This window comes from Pinus tabuliformis, chromosome 8 (genome assembly GCF_031772625.1).
Source record: "Pinus tabuliformis cultivar Carrire ecotype Pingquan chromosome 8, CPIR1, whole genome shotgun sequence".
In the NCBI taxonomy this organism is placed as follows: domain Eukaryota; kingdom Viridiplantae; phylum Streptophyta; class Pinopsida; order Pinales; family Pinaceae; genus Pinus; species Pinus tabuliformis.
In genome coordinates, this window is record NC_142294.1 from 854,465,526 (window position 1) to 854,485,455 (window position 19,930).

A 19,930-nucleotide genomic window follows, 5' to 3' on the forward strand; every position below is an offset into this window, starting at 1 on the left:
GCGAAGGCGATCACGCCATCCACCGTTGTCCCTTCTTAGACGAAGCGAAAAGAGTTTTGGATGATCGTCCGGTTTCACCGTTACGACTTCCTCCTGGATATAAAAAACTCTTGTCGAGTCCTTCGTTAGTTGAAAATCTAGCTGGCCCGCTCAAGTGGTCAGCTGAAGCGCCGGTCATTAAAGATGAACTAGCTGAATCCATACCCGACGAAAGTCAAAAGGTCGAAGCGGCAGTTGACTCGGTCTTGCCTTCAGAGGATTTATCTTCGAATGATCCACTCACTGAAGAGAATGAAGATGACACCATCCAAATTCTCTTCATCAACACAGACTCCAACGAGCACGGGGGCACTCCCCCCATTCCTTTATCACAGGAAGGAAGTTCGTCAGAGCGATACCCAGCCGTTTACTCGGTCCCACCACCAACCAACCTAGTTGTCTCCTTCGACTGGAACCAACTAGGCAGACCCCGTTTGCCAGCAAGCATACCATTCAGAATTATCTTCCAAATATACAGAATGGTCATGGCTGGCACCATCATTGATGAGGGGGCATCTGTGAGTATCCTTTCCTCTATTGCTTGGAAAGCGCTTGGTTCGCCAACGCTTTTGCCTGAAATGAGAAATCTGACATGCTTTGATAAAGGAATGAGTCGACCTTTAGGGATCCTCCCCAATGTGCCTATCACATTGAAAGGGAAGACCGTTCAAATGAACGTGATGGTCGTTCAAGGACCCTTGGATTATAACCTACTCCTTGGACGAGACTATATATATTGCATGGGAGCCATCGTCTCCTCACTCTTTAGAGTAATGTGTTTTCCGCACGAAGGAAGAGTGGTCAAGCTCGTGGACCAGCTTTCATTTCCTGGATCATGCATCGCAAATAGTCATATACCTTCCCTAAATGGTCTCTTCACGCAAGAAATGTCTCAACCCATGGTCCGTCCTCCCGATAAGCGCGAGTGATTCGGAAGGATATGACTGGAACCCAGGGGGCATGCGTCCTGGTCTGCTTCGGCAGGAAAACTTTGGGTATAGGGTAGGTTTCCATGGGAGAATATGACTAGTCTGTACCACGCCCATGCTGGAAGAGGGTTATTCTAGAATAAGATTCTTTTGTCAAAGTTATGTGAGTTGACAGACGGAGTCTCTCACCTTTGTCTATCTCGGTAGACATCGCCGAAGAAGTGTTTTGTTCGCTGCATTGATGAAACAATATTTGGGTAACCTGAAAGAGGTAGGCCTCTCCCGGTAAAACAAATGTTTTATTGGACTAAGAAGGGGTAACCTTGAAATCGTACTTTATGCCTGGGGGCATGCAAACCTTTTTGAGTGCAAGCAAGGGGCGGCTATTTATTTTTTAAATTTTTAGGTCCTCCCTTTAAACCTGTAGGTCTAACCCTTTAAACTCGTAGGATTAGTCGTTTCCGAACTTGCATAACGAAAGGATGCGGGGCATAGCTTTGGTAAGGCGCAAGCTCCATAAAAAATGGCATCTTACATGAGACATTCTTATCATATGACTGGATTATCAAGCAGTTTTAGCACATAGTTCATGCTCGTTAAAAAATAAACATAAGATCGAGCAGTTTTAGCACATAGTTCATGCTCGTTAAAAAATAAACATAAGATTGAGCAATTTTAGCACATAGTTCATGCTCGTTAAAAGATAAACATAAGACTGAGCAGTGTTTTTCCACATTTAAGCTCGTTAAAAAATGAACTATCTTCCGGTAAATAACCACCGTGAATGTAACATTATCAGCCATTAAAGCCTTGGTCGTGTTTGCGCCGTCACCTCCACTTTTCCATTGGCCGATCATTCACCTCCATATGATTGTTTACCCATTTTGAGGAACAACTGCGAAGAGTGATTTCACTAGCCATCCTTGTGACAATGCCATGATTGGAAAATTCCAACCTTTACCTGGAATCAGCTGCTAACCCATTTTATCACTCGTTCCTCAAAAGACGAGTCTTCTTTAAGCTCTTTTCATCTGACTCGTAAAATATGAAAAGATTGCTGAGTTTTGGCCTTCCAGCTCATTAAAGTGACCGGAAGTGCTATCCCTCCTCTAGATTTTAATCTTTTTGGACCTGAGGTATTATTGCACAAAAAGATCGAGCGCTTGTTTTGTTCGGCTCGTTAAAACTATCGAAAAGTCATCCCTTCTGTATTGTTTTATACTTTTTCGGACTTAAGGGATTAGATGACGAAAATGGACTTTCGGAGTTGACTTTACGTACCTTTTCAGACTCTCTAAAAATGAAAAGGACCGAGTTATCTTTGTCGTTAGACTCGTTAAAAACATTAAATAGCGACAAACTTGTCTTTAGACAAGAATGAGTTTCACTATCGCTAGGCTTGTTAAAACATAGCGATGGGTTTGCCCGAAGGGAAAATTATAGAACAAGCATATGTTATCCTCCTCAAGCTTGACAATAATAAAGAGGTACTAGTCAGCAATGACTGGGGAAAAATTGGGAAGAAACTCAAAGAACATTATTGGTAGCAAGTCGCTCTTGAACATGACACTTCCACTCCGTGCCTGAGTCGGGTTGGGTTGTTTCATTCACCGGTCACATCACCATGGTCTCGCCAATACCATCCATCTTTGGGGTAAATGCTACCATTCCATCACACAAGTGTCACCGATATGTTCAAGAGAAGTCATCCAGAGAAGTCAACCGTGTCCCATCCACTACCATACATTATCCTTCATCATTTCATGACCGCCACCCTGAACCATATATCATCAGATCGTTTTCACCTCCATCAAAATCATTTTCTCCGTTCCGTGTCACTGATGTGGGATACATTAAGGCCCTCCTTTGACGGATCGCTTCTTGTCGACATCAGCTCATTATCCAAGAAGTTGATCTAGGAACAACCCCTTCAGTACTTTGAAGCTTGCATGCCTCAATGGAAAGTTTCTCACTTCCGGCGACAGGTATACATCAATGACCTTCGACCGAAAGATTTTGCGTGGTGTTCGACGCCAAGTCCTTTATTCACACCACGTGAATTGTACTGCAGTACCTTGAGGGTCATTATCATTATCGGTGATTCCTCTCGCGCTTGTTAACGGTTTACCTCATTGACCAGTAATCAAGCGATGTCTTTCCATGTTCGACTTCAGAACATTTCTCACATGGATCGACTTGTACTTAGAGTGAAGATCGGATGGGATTGAAGACCTCGGATCTAGTTTCATCCATCTGGGCTGCGATATATATTCAGGGAAAATAAAGACATTGACATGTACAGCATTGAAACAGATAATCATCCTACCGAAAGGATGATGATTTCATCAAAATCATCAGTCTACCATGAGACGATTGTCTGTTCTATGTACAGAAAAATGAATTTATAAAGCTGAGCATGGGAATGCCCACCTCAGCTGGATCATGAAAGCAGTATGAAAAATAATGTATTGTATTGTATCTTATTACAGGTCTCCTCCCAGCATTGGAAAAACTTCGGATCCTCCTAATAAAGCATTTCACCCGATAAACGGCCTCATACTTTAGGGAGCAACTGTTATAGACATTTTTGTGCCTTACAGCTATAAGCATGAAATGTCCATAATTCAAGGGATCCAAAGTCCCTAAAGATGTTGTTACAACTCCTAAAGGAACAAGGTCAACCAATGACAGCTTCTCCCAGAAGTTCTCCACCAAAAACCACTCAGAAACAGTCAATTCAGGATCAATTCAGAGGCTCCACTAGCTGTCTGCGCTGAAATGCAGAGATTACACTGGCTAGGTGCACTGCAACGCAAGTAGAAGCACTACCAGGGTGCGCTGAGCGGGAAATGACAAATGGCAAGTTCATTCAATGAGGTGGAAAGACCCTGGAAGCTTCCAGAATCTTCTCCAATGACACTTGCCTCAATGAATTCGACTAGTGATGAGTAAGAGGTTCTGAACCTCCAAGTGGAAGCAAGAACTCACATAGAGAAGCCACAAGTCAAAACATGAGCTGACTCATCCTCTCTGCTAACATCTATATATGGATCTCTGACCCAGAGGTTCAGGAGGCTGGAATTTTGTACTTTGCAGAGAATTGTTGTTGGTTTGAGGTTGATATTAGCACATTGGGTGATTTATGCTTTGCTGGAGGAGAGGAAGGGATTCCCTTGCTGGGAGGTAGATGCTGGATCGGAACTCACTTGGTTGTATCTCCTCTCAGACTTTATCATCTTATCAATAAACTATTTGAGTTTCTCCTACATGTTGTATACCAATGATGTTTTGTTATGCTTACATGTTTAGCTTAATCTAATATTGAGCTTTTTATGAATGTATATCTGTATCTTTGTGTAGTTTCTCTTTCTTGTGATCTTGCAGGAATTTGGTGAAGCTGGGCCGGTGAAGGAGCAAGAAGCTGGGAGCTACTGAAGAGAAGAGTGATTTGGATCGACAAACTAGTGGAAGATAGAGGTTAGTTAGATCCTTCTTCCTCACTTGCATTTCATAAAGAATAATACTCGAATAAGTTTACCTGTTTGTTGCTAAGGCACTATCACCTCTTAGAGTGGGATAGGGGCATTCCGTATTGGATACTTTTCCCAACAACAGATACGTGTTTTGATCTTAATCGATGTTTGTGGTAGTGCCTATACTTATATTGTGTGCCTTGTAGTAGTGGCTTTAATTGTGCTGGGTACCTGAAACAGTGGATTTGATTTGGATGGGTGCCTGAAATAGTGGCATTGATTTGGATGGGTGCCTAAAATAGTGGCTTTCATTTGGATGGGTGCTAGTAACAGCAACACATTTATTTTTAATGGGTTTGTACTTAATAATAATAGTGGTTTTAATTTTAACGTGTGTAAGAAGTTATAAATAGTTTTCATTTTGCTGGATGCGTTCAATACTAGTGGTTTTATTTTTAGTGGGTGTCTATAACAATAATGGTTTCAATTTTAATGAGTGTTTGCAATAGTGGTTTTAGGTTTAATGTCTATAACAATGTTCATAATATTAATAGGTGCCTACAATGGAAGTTTTAATTTAAATGGGAACATTGGTTTTAATTTAAATGGGACTCTCTAATAGTGGATTTAATACAAATTGGCATCTAAAATACTGATATTAATTTTAATGGATGGTTAGCATGGTGGTTTTAATTTTAGTTTGTCTGCAATGTTTTTTTTAATTTCAATGTCAACCTAAAATGGTGGTTTTAATTTTAATGTATCTCTAACGTTTGTTTTAATTTCAATGTGAGCCAGCTGTGGTGGTTTAAATTTCAATGTACGCCACCAATGGTGGTTTTAATTTCAATATATGCCTACAATGGTGGTTAATTTTAGTGTCTACCTGGAATGGTTCTATTCAAGTTATTTTCTGCAGGAGGTTTGTAACCCAGGTTAGTACAAGGGCAGAGACTGCTTTGGAAGACCTGGGTGTTTGAATGCATGATAGCATAGGATCCCATCTGAAATCGACAATGGTGAGGTAGGAAAGAGTGTCCATGGATTAGTGCCAGCTGGGGTGACCCCCATGAGAAGTTCCTCCTGCCTTTTGCTTGCTCAAACTTCATCATTATGATACATTTTCTCCTGCAAGCACATGATGGTTTATTCTATTTTGTCATTTTCTTTTGTTCATCTATACAATTGATCGAAACAATATTTTTTTAACATTTCCCAAATGTGGTGTGTCATGTGTTTGAACATATTATTGTAGGATGAAATGCCCACGACTTAATATGACACTTTGGTATTTATTAAGCTTGGAAATAAAAAGGCTCCACAAAGGCATTAATCAGAAGGAGATTAACAAACATTTCCCACCAATTTATTGAAACTGGTGATGTATATGTGTGTATGTGATCATTTAATTAATTGGTGGAATCCTCAACAAATTTCCGTGTCAATATTTATGATGTTTGTAATTGCTTTTAATTTTGCACAAAACATTTGTTTGCCTAGCAGATGGTTCCTTTAGCAGTTACAAGAGGCAGGACCATTTAAATCATCACATGATAAAGCATCTAGAAAAGTTATTTGTGTGCCCCAAATACGACTGCAAACTGTAGTTGTCCACTATGTCTAATTTGAAATGGCATATGAAGTGGCACAGAGAGAGAGGTGAAGAAGTATTCTTGCCCAAATCCATCTTGTGGGAAGGTTTTTAAAAATCCATAAAGCTTAGTGAAGAACTTAGATGATGTTCATTATAAGTATTTACCCCCTCACTGCAAATATTTCTCTTTTGTTTGCACTAGAATTGAGTGTTTGATTATTGCCCAGAATTATGGGCCTGCAGGTCTGAGTGTCAGTTTAGTTATGAATTCAATATAATTTTTGCTTATTTATGTTTCTACACCTCTAACATGATATCTCATGTGTAGGGGTAAATTTTTTTCTCAAACGCAATGTTGTTCCAAACTCTATATGGAGTTTGTTTTTAAGTGAAATTGTTAATTTTTAGGTCCATCTTTTGGAATATGAGTTGATTTTTTAGATTACCTTTAAGATATTTATGATGAGGCATACTCTACATGGTAACATGAAAAGGATTGAACACTTTAGCCTCTATTACAGAGTCTCTTTTTCACTGGAACTGAGTGTTTTATTATTGCCCAAAATGACGGGCATGTAGGTCTGAGTGTCAGTTTAGTTAAGCCTTTGATATCAGTTCTGCTTATTTATATTTCTACACCTTTAACATGAAATCTTGTGTGTAGGGTCAAAACCTTTTCCCAATAGCAATGTTGTTTCAAACTCTATATGGACGTTGTTTTCTAGTGAAATTATTAATTTGTAGGTCCATATTTTGGAAGATGAGTTGATTTTTTGTAGTACTTTTAAGATATTTATGATGAAGTGTAATCTACATGGTAACAATAAAAGGATTGAATGCTTTATCATAGCATTCATTTGATATGCAAGAATACAAATCATATCTTGAAATCATGTATATTAATCTATTCTCGACATGCTGTCCTTTATAAGCAATTTATGTAAGTGATTCATAGGTTAGTGATAGGTGGGTTATAAACTTATAACACATTTCACCTCCAAACAGTTTTACAAATCTTAAAGCTAGCTCTATGATTCAAGTCCCTGTGGTTATGTAATACCAATCTCCCATAATCGAATATCAACCTTTTCTATGGTTTCAGTGTTCTACCCTATGGTGCCATCGTTGGCTCATTGTTGTTCTCTACATGATGCCTATAATAATTAATCTAGTAGATATATTGTATATATTGTGATGATTGAATTGTTCTTAGGATCTTGTGCTTTCGTTAGGATTAAATTCAAATATGCAATTTTGAATTGTATACAATGTACATCTATTTGTTTTTTATTTTGGATTGATTCTATTTGTATGAAATATCTTGACTAATAGGAATCTAAGAGATAAAATTTGTACCATATCACATCTTTGACAAAAATCAATGTTTGTAAATGTGTACTGAAAATTTGAAAACACTATGTAATAGGAAAATGGTGAGTATTCCATACTATTTAGTTCTCTGATTTCTATACTTTTAACATATAGTAAGTTTTGGCAGATAAGCCTTCATCCTGTATTAGACAAGGCTACTTACCACTTGATTAACAGAGATAGGCTATCAATCATGCAGATGCTAATGCCTTTATTTCAATGATTTCTTTATGAAATTAGAGTATTCATCATTAAAAACATACTATGTGTCCTGCTTGATTATGTCCGGATTGGGCATCTAATCTTTGATAATTCTCAATTTTAATGCATTTAACAAAATGGAAAACTTATCGTTAAAAGTTTCTTCTAGGATGCAGGAAGCAATTCTTGTAAATGCAAGCCGAGCGCAGTGATTGATGAAGCATCCTTAGTGGACCATTCGAAAGCAAATCCCATGTTTCGTGTAGGACTGGATGTGTTTGAGGTAATTTACTTTATACGTTTCCTTAGCACACTTTCATGTGGATGCATATTTAATGAAGTTTTGAACTCTAGTGTGTGCAAAATATGTTGGTTTAATGACCAAGTTGATATTGCGAATGATGCTAGAATTTATGTTAAGCATGGAAGGAAAAGCACTCTCTTATCGTATTTACTAGTTTTAGAAGACACATACTAGCAAGTTTCAATGTTTTTGGTGTTACGAGTAAACTGCTTCATTCCTTGTTTGACATGGTAGAGAATGAGCAATACATGAAGCCTGGTCCTATAGAGTAGAAGAATGTTTTTGTGGTCCCACACATTGCCTCATCATCAAATGTTATTATGCAGACTCTTCATATGTACAAAAGTAGGAATGACAAGGAAAAATTGAAACTATATATCTACAATTCCAGAATTGGTTCTATGTGTGCCCCTTGGAGCAATTGTTGAAGTCCAAATAGTAGTTTTAAGAGTTTAGCATTTTATCGCATCTTTTTCTGCATTTTTCATTTATGCACATTTTTGTTTTCTTTTTAGTTCACTAATTTTTAAAGGATGTTATCGCATAGTCTTCTTGCAGTTTTTTATTTTTGTCTAGTGTATTATTTTTCCCACAATTTCTCATCAATCTGTCATATCAATTAGGAGATTTCTATTTTTTACAAGCTAGCATTCCAACCCCTTTATGTTCCATTATCATCTTTTCAATTTTAATTTCTTTGGAGGACAACCTCATTGAAAAGCATGAACCTTCCTCTCATTTCTTCCATGACATTACCGAAAGTTAACAGGTTTAGTGTACCTGTTCATGTCTTTTTCATATTTATGCCAGACCTTGAAAAGTATGTTCAAAACTGTTGGCAAAAGATACTTGCACAATGTTCCATGTCCATTCCCCTCTTGCCACTGGCACTGCACTAGTACATTACTAATCAGTTTTATATGCTAGGAATGGGGACTCACCTCTCCAATCCCCAATACTCTTGAGCCATATTTCCAGTTCGTTTCGGTTCCCATTTGTTGTTTAGTTTTTTTTTATCTCTAGTAACATAGGCAACTCTAGCGTTTCTTTGTCAGGTAGTGGGAATGACCTACATCTTAATATGAACATAACCTTTCATTTTACCCAAATAGATGGCATGGAACTCCATATTCTTACTATAAAGTACACTATGGTCTGCTACGAACAAACTACATTCGCAGTCTATATGTCACCTAAGATAGCCATCAAAGAATGTGGTCATATTAATTGTGTTCAAAATTGGTTACATCTATTTGCAGCTTTACAAGCACAGAATGATCCTTGTATGAAGGGAAAGGAGTCCATCAGACTTGTTTTAGGAGATGCCAGGACACTCCCATGTTGTATGAACACTAGATATTATAGATATTATTATTAAGTTATAGGTGTGGTTAATATGGTGGTGAGGAATTTTGATTTTTTAATAATTGAACAGATAAAATTTGATATTATATTATAGATATTATTAAGTGGTAGGTGTGGTTTATAGGGTTGAGTGTTTCTACATGATGCTCTGCAAACTGTTTTGAAGATACGTGTTGAAGCAGTGCAGTACTCCAAAGCATCAATAGATCTTACAATGATGTATATAAACCAAGAGCATATACTAAAAAATAAAATGAATGTCACAACCAAAACAAAAAATACAAGCTCACTATAACCAGTATACAACACGGTAGTTATTCTTGTAGAAAAATGCTAACCTACAAATGTTAACCAACGTTCAATGGATGGGTCAAGAGATACTAAGATTTTTATGGGTTCATATCAACCACAATATACATGCTCTAAAAAGCGAGACCATCCACATGGCAAAGTGATTGGCTTAAGATTTTGTACAATGTTTATATCATGCTATGGTGTTGTTTGTTTTTGTTTTCTCTACAGCAACTACTTTCCAAGGAACTCCCTTATTTACAAATTCCTAAACTTTATTATCCCAAAAGTAGAATCTCCAAAATGGACATGCATTGTGAGGGGGAACATTGCACTTTCTTTCTAATTTGTTCCATAAACAAAACGTTATTGTCAGCACTGCCAGCTATGTTTGTTCACTCTTCATTCGTGTTTGGTCATGTTTCAGATATGGGTTTATGGCAATAGTTTCAAATATTTTCTTGTGGAAATTGTTATACCTAATCAGAATGCACTTAAAATCTCGACTTCCACCAATGAGGTAATAAGGAATTTTGAATATTTGTGCGAAAATCATAAGGCAAAGCAATACATCCTACACGAGCTCAATGCAACTGGTAAAACCACAATGTAACACATTCTGAATCATCTCACATGATGTCGCTTCATGTTTTGAATTTCCCTTTCCAATACATCTTTGGGAACTTTCTTTCAGTTCTGATTCATTTTTCTTAGTTATGTGTTAATTTCATGATTGTTGGAATTTTTGATGTTGAATCTATCTCAAGGGTTTGGAGAGACTGAAAGGTATTCACCTTGAACCTAAGCCATTTAATGTGGAAATGGACCTGATCACTCCAACATTTAAATTGAAGCGACCTCAATTACTAAAGTACTAAACGTATGATTGTTGAAATATTTATTGTACTTGTTGTTGGTTCTTTGTGGTGCTTTCAACCTCACCTTTTATAAATATTGTTTCCCTGAAATTTTATGCAATACAACCATACAACCACTGTAGCTAGAAATATATCTATATTGTTTTCTGAAGATTTTTATGTTTATCATACTACCCAAATATGGTGAAAATCCTTATAAACTTGATCTATTTTTCTTGATGTAGGACATCATTGATGAAACTTGTTGTTGTTTTTTTCATTTTCATGATATATCTTTGTATTTAGTAGCAACATAGATGAAATTTTTAGCCCATGCTCTCGGTCATCAGTATTCTTCACTGTAATAAACAATTGCTGGTATGAACTCCCAAGCCACAGAGCGCCCCGAATAACTGTGGAGCTAGGATATAGCCATTATCTATCAATCTTAAAATTCAAAGGAAAAACATATTCGAGGTCTATTAACTTTTAAGTAGGGAGAATTGATTGCAAAGATGCAAGTGAATATATCAACTCTATTTCATTTCTTTTGCTTTGATAACAACTCAATCGTAGATTGTGGATGCACAAATCATAATTCAGTTTGTTTTACATTTGGAAATCAAGAAAGTTTGTTATAGAATTTTATATGGGTGCATAAACACAATAATAAACACATACATGTGTGGAGAAGAAGATGAAGAAATATAAGTCCTAACATTGAATGAAATCGCAACACATGGATATGCCACTGTACCAAGATAGCCTATATACATGAACATTTGATTGTATACTAATAGAAGATTTTGAAATTTTTTGCTAGAGATATAATCTACCTCTCTTTGTACCTTTTGGGGAAATCGCTAGTTTTAGAAAGTTAAAAATATGGTCTCCATGATTATAGTTTTTATAAAGATTATAGATCATGTGTCAGATTTTTTATTTTTTTTAATCAATGGCTATAAATGTAGTTTTCAAGATTGTGATAACTCTTCACGTAATTCTTTAAAGTGTGTTAGCTCAATGGAAGAGCACCTCCCTTACAAGAAGGAGGTTGGTGGTTCAATTCCACTCTGGGCTAACATGAATTAATCAATGATTTTGTAGCTTATTTTTAATTAAATGTTTTTTATATCAATTTATTTCAATGGTGAGATATTTCTCGATTCATTGTTTTATATTGTCTCTAGAGAGACAAAAATGAAATTGTAATGAGATTTTCTCTTACACACAATAATGCTTGTGTTATATATTGTCTTTATAGAGACAAATGTTTAAGACAATTTTTTTAAGACAATAATCTTTAAGACAACAATTTTTGGGACACCCCCACGCAAGTTTCTTTGTCTCAAGTTAAGACAATTTAGCCAAAAATTGTCCCAAATATTGTCTTAAACCCCCTTTATGTACCTCTCTAGATTTTCATTTTGATGCAATCTTTGTCATAATGCGATGTTGGACCATGGTCTTTATTTTAGGGTTTATAATATTTCTCTTAAAATTAATATATATTATATTTATAATATTAATTCTTTAAATTTAATACTATTCTTTTGGGTTTATAATTTCTCAAGTTTAGTACTAAAAATCCAAAAAATTGTAAAATACAACAAACATTTAAATAAAGAGAAATACAACAAGCCCCAAGAGTTAGCTCAATCGGTCAAATCAAGTGCCTCGCCAATGGGAGGTCACACGGTCGAATCCGAAAGCTCTTGGGGTTAAGTCAGTAAATAGGCCGAGGGGTGTTGAGTGTTGAAAAACCATGGATGTAGCGGCTACCCATTGACCAGGGTATCCCTGAACCAGAAAGTGAAAAAAAAGAGAAATACAACAAACCTTTAAAGAAAGAGAAATAGCTAATGAAGAAGATGCTATCGTGAAATAACTAAAGAGTCTGGATTAGCAAATGATTAGAGATGGTTTGCATATGAAATGGAAGAACTTGGTAGAATTGAAATCTAACAGATTGAAAGAGAACCAAGAATTCAGTAGGGATAGATGAAAGGATGGAATAATTCGAAAAAGAAAAGATTTTCTGGTTCGACGCATGAAATGGGATAAACATTTTCTCGGAAATAAAAGAATCTATTTATATTAAAAACTAAGCTGTTATACGAATATATGATATTAGAGGACGAAAGATATTATGTATGTGAAATAATTTTATTTCGTAGCTCTTGCATTCTGCCATCATATCATTTTATTGCAGAATATATCAAATCTATGATAGAAAGCAATGTTTCATAATACAAGAATATTTTATAATGCTAGTGGTGATCTGTCGTTTTCAGATGGACTAATCAATTATCGTGAAACATTTGATTTATGTGATTGAAAAGGTTGGGTAGAGGTGGCAACTACCCACGCTATGTTTTGAAGATGGGATGGGAATGTAATTGATGGTTCCATCGTCAATAAAGGCTACAGGGCTTATTCTTTAGCAGCTTTGCATATATGATTTACATATCGTCTCAAACTTATCTAACTATTTGATAACTCAAAACCACAACATTCAAATGTAATAAACTGGTAACTGAAAAAATTTGGTTTATTTATTTATATTGATATTAGTTATATGTAAGGTCTGGGTAGGACTGGAACTTGGATGCGAGGATAATAATAATCCTCAGAGATTTTTTCTCACATGGACATTATTAATAATAAGTGATTTTGAATTTGCGAATTCATAATACGACGGAAAGTGTAAAGATTACTGTGATCACATGATTCAGTGTTAATTAACAGTTTTAAAATGCTTGTAATATAAAAATAACTGTGAACGCGTGATTCAGTTTGCATTAACAATTTTAAAACGCTCGTAAATTGATCTCACAATGAATAGAATGGGTCCATCCAATTTTTCTGAGCTATGATTTATTTCTGATCTGGTTTCTTATTATATAATTATTAAAATAATTTAATAATGGTATCACGGAAGTTTAAAAGGATAAATAGTTTTTGAGATATGTTTTGGGATAATTATATCAAAATTTATTTGGACATGTTTGGAACCAATAAGTGTGGTTCATGGTTATGACAAGATGAAGAACAAGATCATTGAAACAAATTAAATAGAGAAACCTATAATTTCATAGGGCATCAAAGGAGGCTACTACAATTAACAGGACTATAGCTAAATTTAACTGACCAAAAATTAGTAGAAAGTTTATTAATTAACTAATTAATTAATTAATTTGTTATATTTGATTATTTTTATTTTAAATCTATAGATAACTAAATATATCGGCTAATAATAAAAAAAAAATTATATCCTAAATTAAAAACTTGATAAATGATTTATTATCCTCTTCTCTATAGTTTAAAACTAAACAAACTATATAATTTTTTTATATAAATTTTTTATTATTATGAGATAAATTAAAGTAAAAATAAATGTTTATTAATTAATTCGTTAAGTTGTTTACCCACGTTAATTATTTAAATATATATGTAAGGAAATATGCATTATCCTCATTTAAAATATATATAATTATATATTAATACTTATATGAGAGATTATGGGATAAACTAACATAATTTTTTTTAATTAATTAATTAAATAGTTAATTTGTTTATTGATATATTTAAATGTATAAGTTAGCAAATTTATATTAGGATAAATAAAGATTAAACATAAATGTACATCAAATAATCTGTTAAGTAGTTAATATGATTATTAAGTCTACATATCTAAACATATATGCTTGTAATTCTTTTAGTTATGTTTATAAATAAACTTATTTATCTATCATGTTTAATAAAAATTAAGTAAAATTATTAAAAGCGTAAATTAAGAAATTAAAATGAATATATAAATAATAAGCGAAACTTTATTATTCTCTTATTTTTAATTTTAAACTAAATAAAATATAAATAATCTTATATGAATGAAAACATATTAATAAAATATGAATGAATAAAGGTAATGATTACCAAAAAAAAAAAAAAAAAGGAGAAACAACAATTTTATAGATAAGGAAACATATGGAAATTCAAACAATCCAATAGTCTAGGATAATAATAATAATAATTAATAGAGAGAATATTGAAAATTTTATTTACTAATATAATGGAAATAATTTATATGATAATAATTTTAATTATTTATTATAATATTGAAATATTTTATGTAATTTTCTGGTTTTATATTAAGAAGTATACATGGAGACAACGAATAGGTCAATATTTTTTTATTTTTGAATATAATATTGGGATATTTTATTTAAGCATTATAAATTTATCTTAATTCATATACCATATAAATCTTTTTTATATTGATATTATGATGCTTTATTGATTCTTAATAATATTATTTATATTTATATAACTCTTAATTTATATATATATATATATATATATATATTTTATTTTATTAAAATTTTTAAAAATATTATTTCATTATAATTACTCATTATAATTATATGACTATTTTTCATTGATAATATTCCTTTATTATTTATATTTAATATAAATTTTTTGAATTATCAATATGAATAATATGAATCATTATTTTGATTTATATTAAATCAAAAATACATTTTACTTTATAATTATAATTTATATTTCAAATATATATTAATTTTTATATTTAAAAATACTTTTATTTTAAATTTAATATTTATTAATTAAATTTATTTTAATTTAATTTGTAAATTTATTTATTTCTTATTTATAATTTTATTAATAAAAAAATCATAATATAAAAAGTCTAAATAAATAAATTTATTATTTTTATGTTCTGTTATTTTTTTTATTTAATGTTTTATTTTATTTTGACAGAACATCCCTTAAATATAGAATCAATATAAAATTATAGGAAAGAAGAATACAATATATATTAACATCATTTTAAGAAAAAGAATAATAATGAAATTGCAAAAATAATAAATCTTATAAAATGTTAAATAAAATAAAAATAGATTGATCAGTGAAAGAAATGGAGAATATAAATATATATATATACATGAAATTATTTTATGCTTTAATATAAAATTATTAATATATAATGATGATTAAAATTTATTAAGATCAATACTCTTTATCTTCATCGAACCTTAAAAAAAAATTTAAAAAAAATCTAATTAATATTGTTCAAAATCTTATTTCTATGATAAAAAAGAAGGGAATGAAGCGCTCCAAGATCACTATTATTGGGCTGACTTAACAAGTCAAGAAGATTGGAAGTGTGGAAGATGTTAGGTGAATCACTATGGATGTGAGTAAGAGTTGGGCAATCTAAGATGAGGTTCTTTTCATCTTCCAGCCTCTTAGTATCGCAAAGTTGACAGATTCTATCATCCCACGGAGTTTTGGGAGTAGACTACCTCTCGGTTTCACTCAAGAGTTCATGAGAATTAGTTCTAATCCTAGTGATCTTAATTTTATTCTTAGTGATAGTCAAAACAAAGAGATAATTATGGTTGTCAAGGGTGGGGATGATCATGTCATAATATCTAAGCTTCCTTTTTCCCTCCAACTCTTTATCATCCCAAAGTTTATCCTTAAATTTAGAGGTAATAATACCTTTGACACCATCCTTGCTTCTGAGGATGATCTTCTCCTTTACCCCTCAATCGTTGAGCCAAGACCGGGCATCCTTATGCCGCCCACGCTTAAGGCGGATGTGGGTTTTTTACTAGCGTTAGAAGCAAATTTGGGAATCTTTTTGGATTCCATGATGTAAATCTTCTTCTTATACATCAAATACCTAATCATAGCTAACATCTCAATGGGGGAAAGTCCAACTTCTCTCAAGAGGGTAGGATAGGGAATATTTCCCTTGATCTTGAGGTTGTAGGTTATGAATTTCTTTTGAATAATCTCAATATTCCTCCCAGCATATCTAGATATACTGTAACCCCACACTGCACAACCTTTTTTTACTCCAACTACAAAGATTAGCCAACTTACAGTTGTTTTCAAGCTCATAATAAGTTTTCCATCCTCCAATAATTTTTTTGTCAATGCTATAATTCCAATTGAGTTGATGAGAAATGTCAATACCTCAATATTTATAAGAGGAAACATGTTCTAAGTTATTGGTATTATAGATGAAATTACCATTGGTGATCCTTTTGGATTTAATTATCATGACTTTAGTCTTGTGAGTATTAACTGTCATACCCATCTTGGAGCAGTAATCATGAAGAGTCTTAAGTTCCTTGTCTAGATCATCATGGCTTCTGATAAGAAGAATGATATCATCGACATAAAGGAGAAGAGTAATGATTATACTAGCAAGCTTAGTGCCTTTGCAACCCGCAATTCCTAGACACACCTCTAGCTTATCGATGCAAAATATAAAAAGAGTATGGAATAGCGGACATCGTTGCTTAACCCTCATATTGCATTTAATATCTTTATATCACCCTTCGTTGGTCTTAATATTGACAAAAACATTCTTGTAAAGGTGAATAACAAAAATCCTTGACTCAGGAGGAACCATTATCTCTTCAATCCTTTTCCAAAGCTTGTCCCGAGGAACAATGTCAAAATATTTTCTAAAGTCCACAAAAAGCCAAAAGAGATCGATTTTACGATTGTAAAATTCCTCGACAATGATCTCGAGAGTGACAAGATGGTCGATATTCGAGTGATGTCTCTTAAAACCAACTTTCCCTTTGGCCTCTTACCATGGCTTTTAAGCCAATGTCTAATCTTCGTTTCCAAAATAAGCCCATATAGTTTGGCTAAGATATGCCTAATCATAATGGTCCTGTAGTTAGAGGGAGCATTTGTGTCCCCACTTTTAAATATAGGCACAATAAATCTTTGCGTCCAAGGCTTAGGGAAGCCATGCTTTACCAGAAAATTAAGAAGCTTGTGGAGATGAGGAATGACAATATACCTTCCCATTTTAAATATTTCAGATTACTATCCTACATATATTTATGATGCAGCCCAAGCCTCTCCCAGGCCACAACTACCAGGATCTTCCTTTCTCCATGCATGTAAAAGCTTTTTCCATTATAGCGTAACCTTCATGACTTATAAAACCTATGCTTGGAATTGCACCGAGTTCACAACTGAATTCTTCCTCATTCCCATAAATAATATCAACATACATATTGCTGGATTCATATTCAAAGAGTGCGCATTACCTTCTAGTGGACCAGAGTTCATTTACAAATAACACAACTTATAAACGTAATTTTACCATCACCGCTGCCATATAAATATGACTACATCGGGAATAGGTCTCTGCTCCTCCAACCTTCTTCACAACTGGGTTATATAGCTATAACAATCCCGATTTGTAAGTCGCATGACAGTCATGGATATGAAGTGTCAATCAACGCATAATATCCGCAACTCGGATATATATCACTGTCCATATGCCGTAGGCATGGACGGTCTCCGTCTTCTGTTCAACCCCTATATCAACAATATATACAGAGAGTCCAAACCATCGGTTGGACGTTAAGTACTTTTAATTGCAGAACTCGTTTCGGCGATGATTCTTCCACGCACTCATCATGATATGAAATTACTTGGAATACCAACATATCAATATTTAACAATTAACAGTAATTGCGTATTGGAACAACCACGATACCCCCATTCAAATAGACATCTAAACATTGGCCGCTAAAAGCAATCAAATTGTTCAACACATTCAATTTATTACGCCAAGTGCAGAGCCATATCTCGGAGTTCATTAAGCACAAACACATCCATATCAATTGAATTCAACTACTCATATTTACATAAACCAAGCATATATAAGAAATACATTCATGGCCAGATATGCAAATCCATGGCCCTTTTACAGACTGCCCGAAGGCTCTAAAGGAGAATACTTCCTTAATTCTCACACTCACTCCTGACGTCTTCCCTGCCTTCAATGCCTATGAGGCTCCATAATTTATTAAACTTAGCATGATAAAAAAATCCCAAAATCACTCAACTAAAAGCTCTAACACTACATGCAATGCATACACATGGAAAAGAATCTTTTCAGCTTTATTCCATCTTTTTTCTATTCTAAAATAGAAAATCTTTCCTTATCACTTAAAAGCTATCCTAGTTTTATTTATTTATTTTGAAAATATCTAATAACTTGGAATTTAGGAAACTAATGCATGACCCCCATGTCTATTATTTACAATAATTTCCCTTTGGGCTAGATGCTCCCGCATCATACTCCCAAGGTAGAAAAATTTCATGATCTCTTGATCATGTGTTCATATCTATGTTTGCCTGGATCCCATATCTTGTGTTGTAACTTTGCACTTGCCGCTGCTTCTGTCTGTTCTTCTCCAGGTCTCCATATTTTATGCTGCTTTGCTCCACTAGCTTTACTCTTGCAATCTTCTGCTGTCTTCCTCTTGCTGCTTCTCTTTTGTTTCACTGCTACTGGTCTCTTCCAGAATCCTTCATCATCATCCGCCTCATCATTTCAATATCTTTGTCTAGCAGATTTTCTCCAGCTTCTTCAGTAAGACCTGTACTCACAAAACAATTGTTAGAATAAAAAATATAAGGCATCAGTGCCTCTTCTGCTGCTAGTGTCGCTCTACATGTTGCTCTCGCTGTCACTGTGAATGTTGTTGCCTCCCAAACTTCCTGCCCCTCTACAACATTCGGTTGCTTGTCACCTGCAATTTCATCTGCAATTTCATCTGCAACTTTTTCCTCAGCTTACGCTGGCAACACTTCAATATGTTGCTCTGAGTTTCTTCCTAACTTCTCTGTCAGCACATCAATATGCTGATTCGCATTTACCATGAGATCGTCAGCTACTCTCGCCTTCTTACCATCTACCTCCAAGATATCTTTCTGCTCTCGTGCACTGTACTGAAATCTTTCTTCTGCAATCTCCCTGTCATATCTTGGATTTTCCAACCAGTACTCTAACAATGCAATTTCTCTATGGCATTGTTGCAGCATATCATCATCACTTACAGTCCCTGCATTCACACACAAGCTGTCAGTTTGAAAATCACAGAGTTCAACAGTCTCAACTGTTGCTTTACTTGTCCATGCTACAGACTGATCGACTTCTTCTGCATCCACACGAATTTCCTCTTGTGCTATAACAGTTGCACATCCTCCTCAGTAAAACCTGCCATCACACCACAATTGTCAGCTACAAAAATACATGGTTTTATATTATCCATCTGATCTGGATTTTCCCAATAACTCAAGAAATCATCAATGATCTTCTCCTCTGTTAATTGCATGCTTATCTGTAAATCTCTTCTCTGCTGTAGTCTCTGCCACTTCACTCTCTTCCTCATCAGTAAACCATATCTCTCGTCTTTCTCATTTTCCCGTAACAACTCCATCAATAGCTCAAGATGAACTTCTATCTCATCTTTCTCTTTCTCATACTCTTCCTGAGTCAATTGTTGTCCTATGCCATTCGCCTTGGCATATTTCTTCTCTTTGTTTCTGTGGCCTCTTTCTGAACCCATGCTCTCTCCTTTATGACCTTCAGTAGTCATCTCCTTCGCCATAAGTTCCTCACCTATGAGTTGCATGAAACTTCTACCACAGCAAGC

General features: G+C 34.3%; 1 pseudogene; it reads right to left on the reverse strand.

Annotated features, from left to right (window-relative positions):
- Window positions 1-19,067: 19,067 nt before the first annotated feature.
- The window catches only part of LOC149238260 (chaperonin 60 subunit beta 2, chloroplastic-like), a 45,676-nt pseudogene continuing 44,813 nt past the window's right edge, over window positions 19,068-19,930 (reverse strand).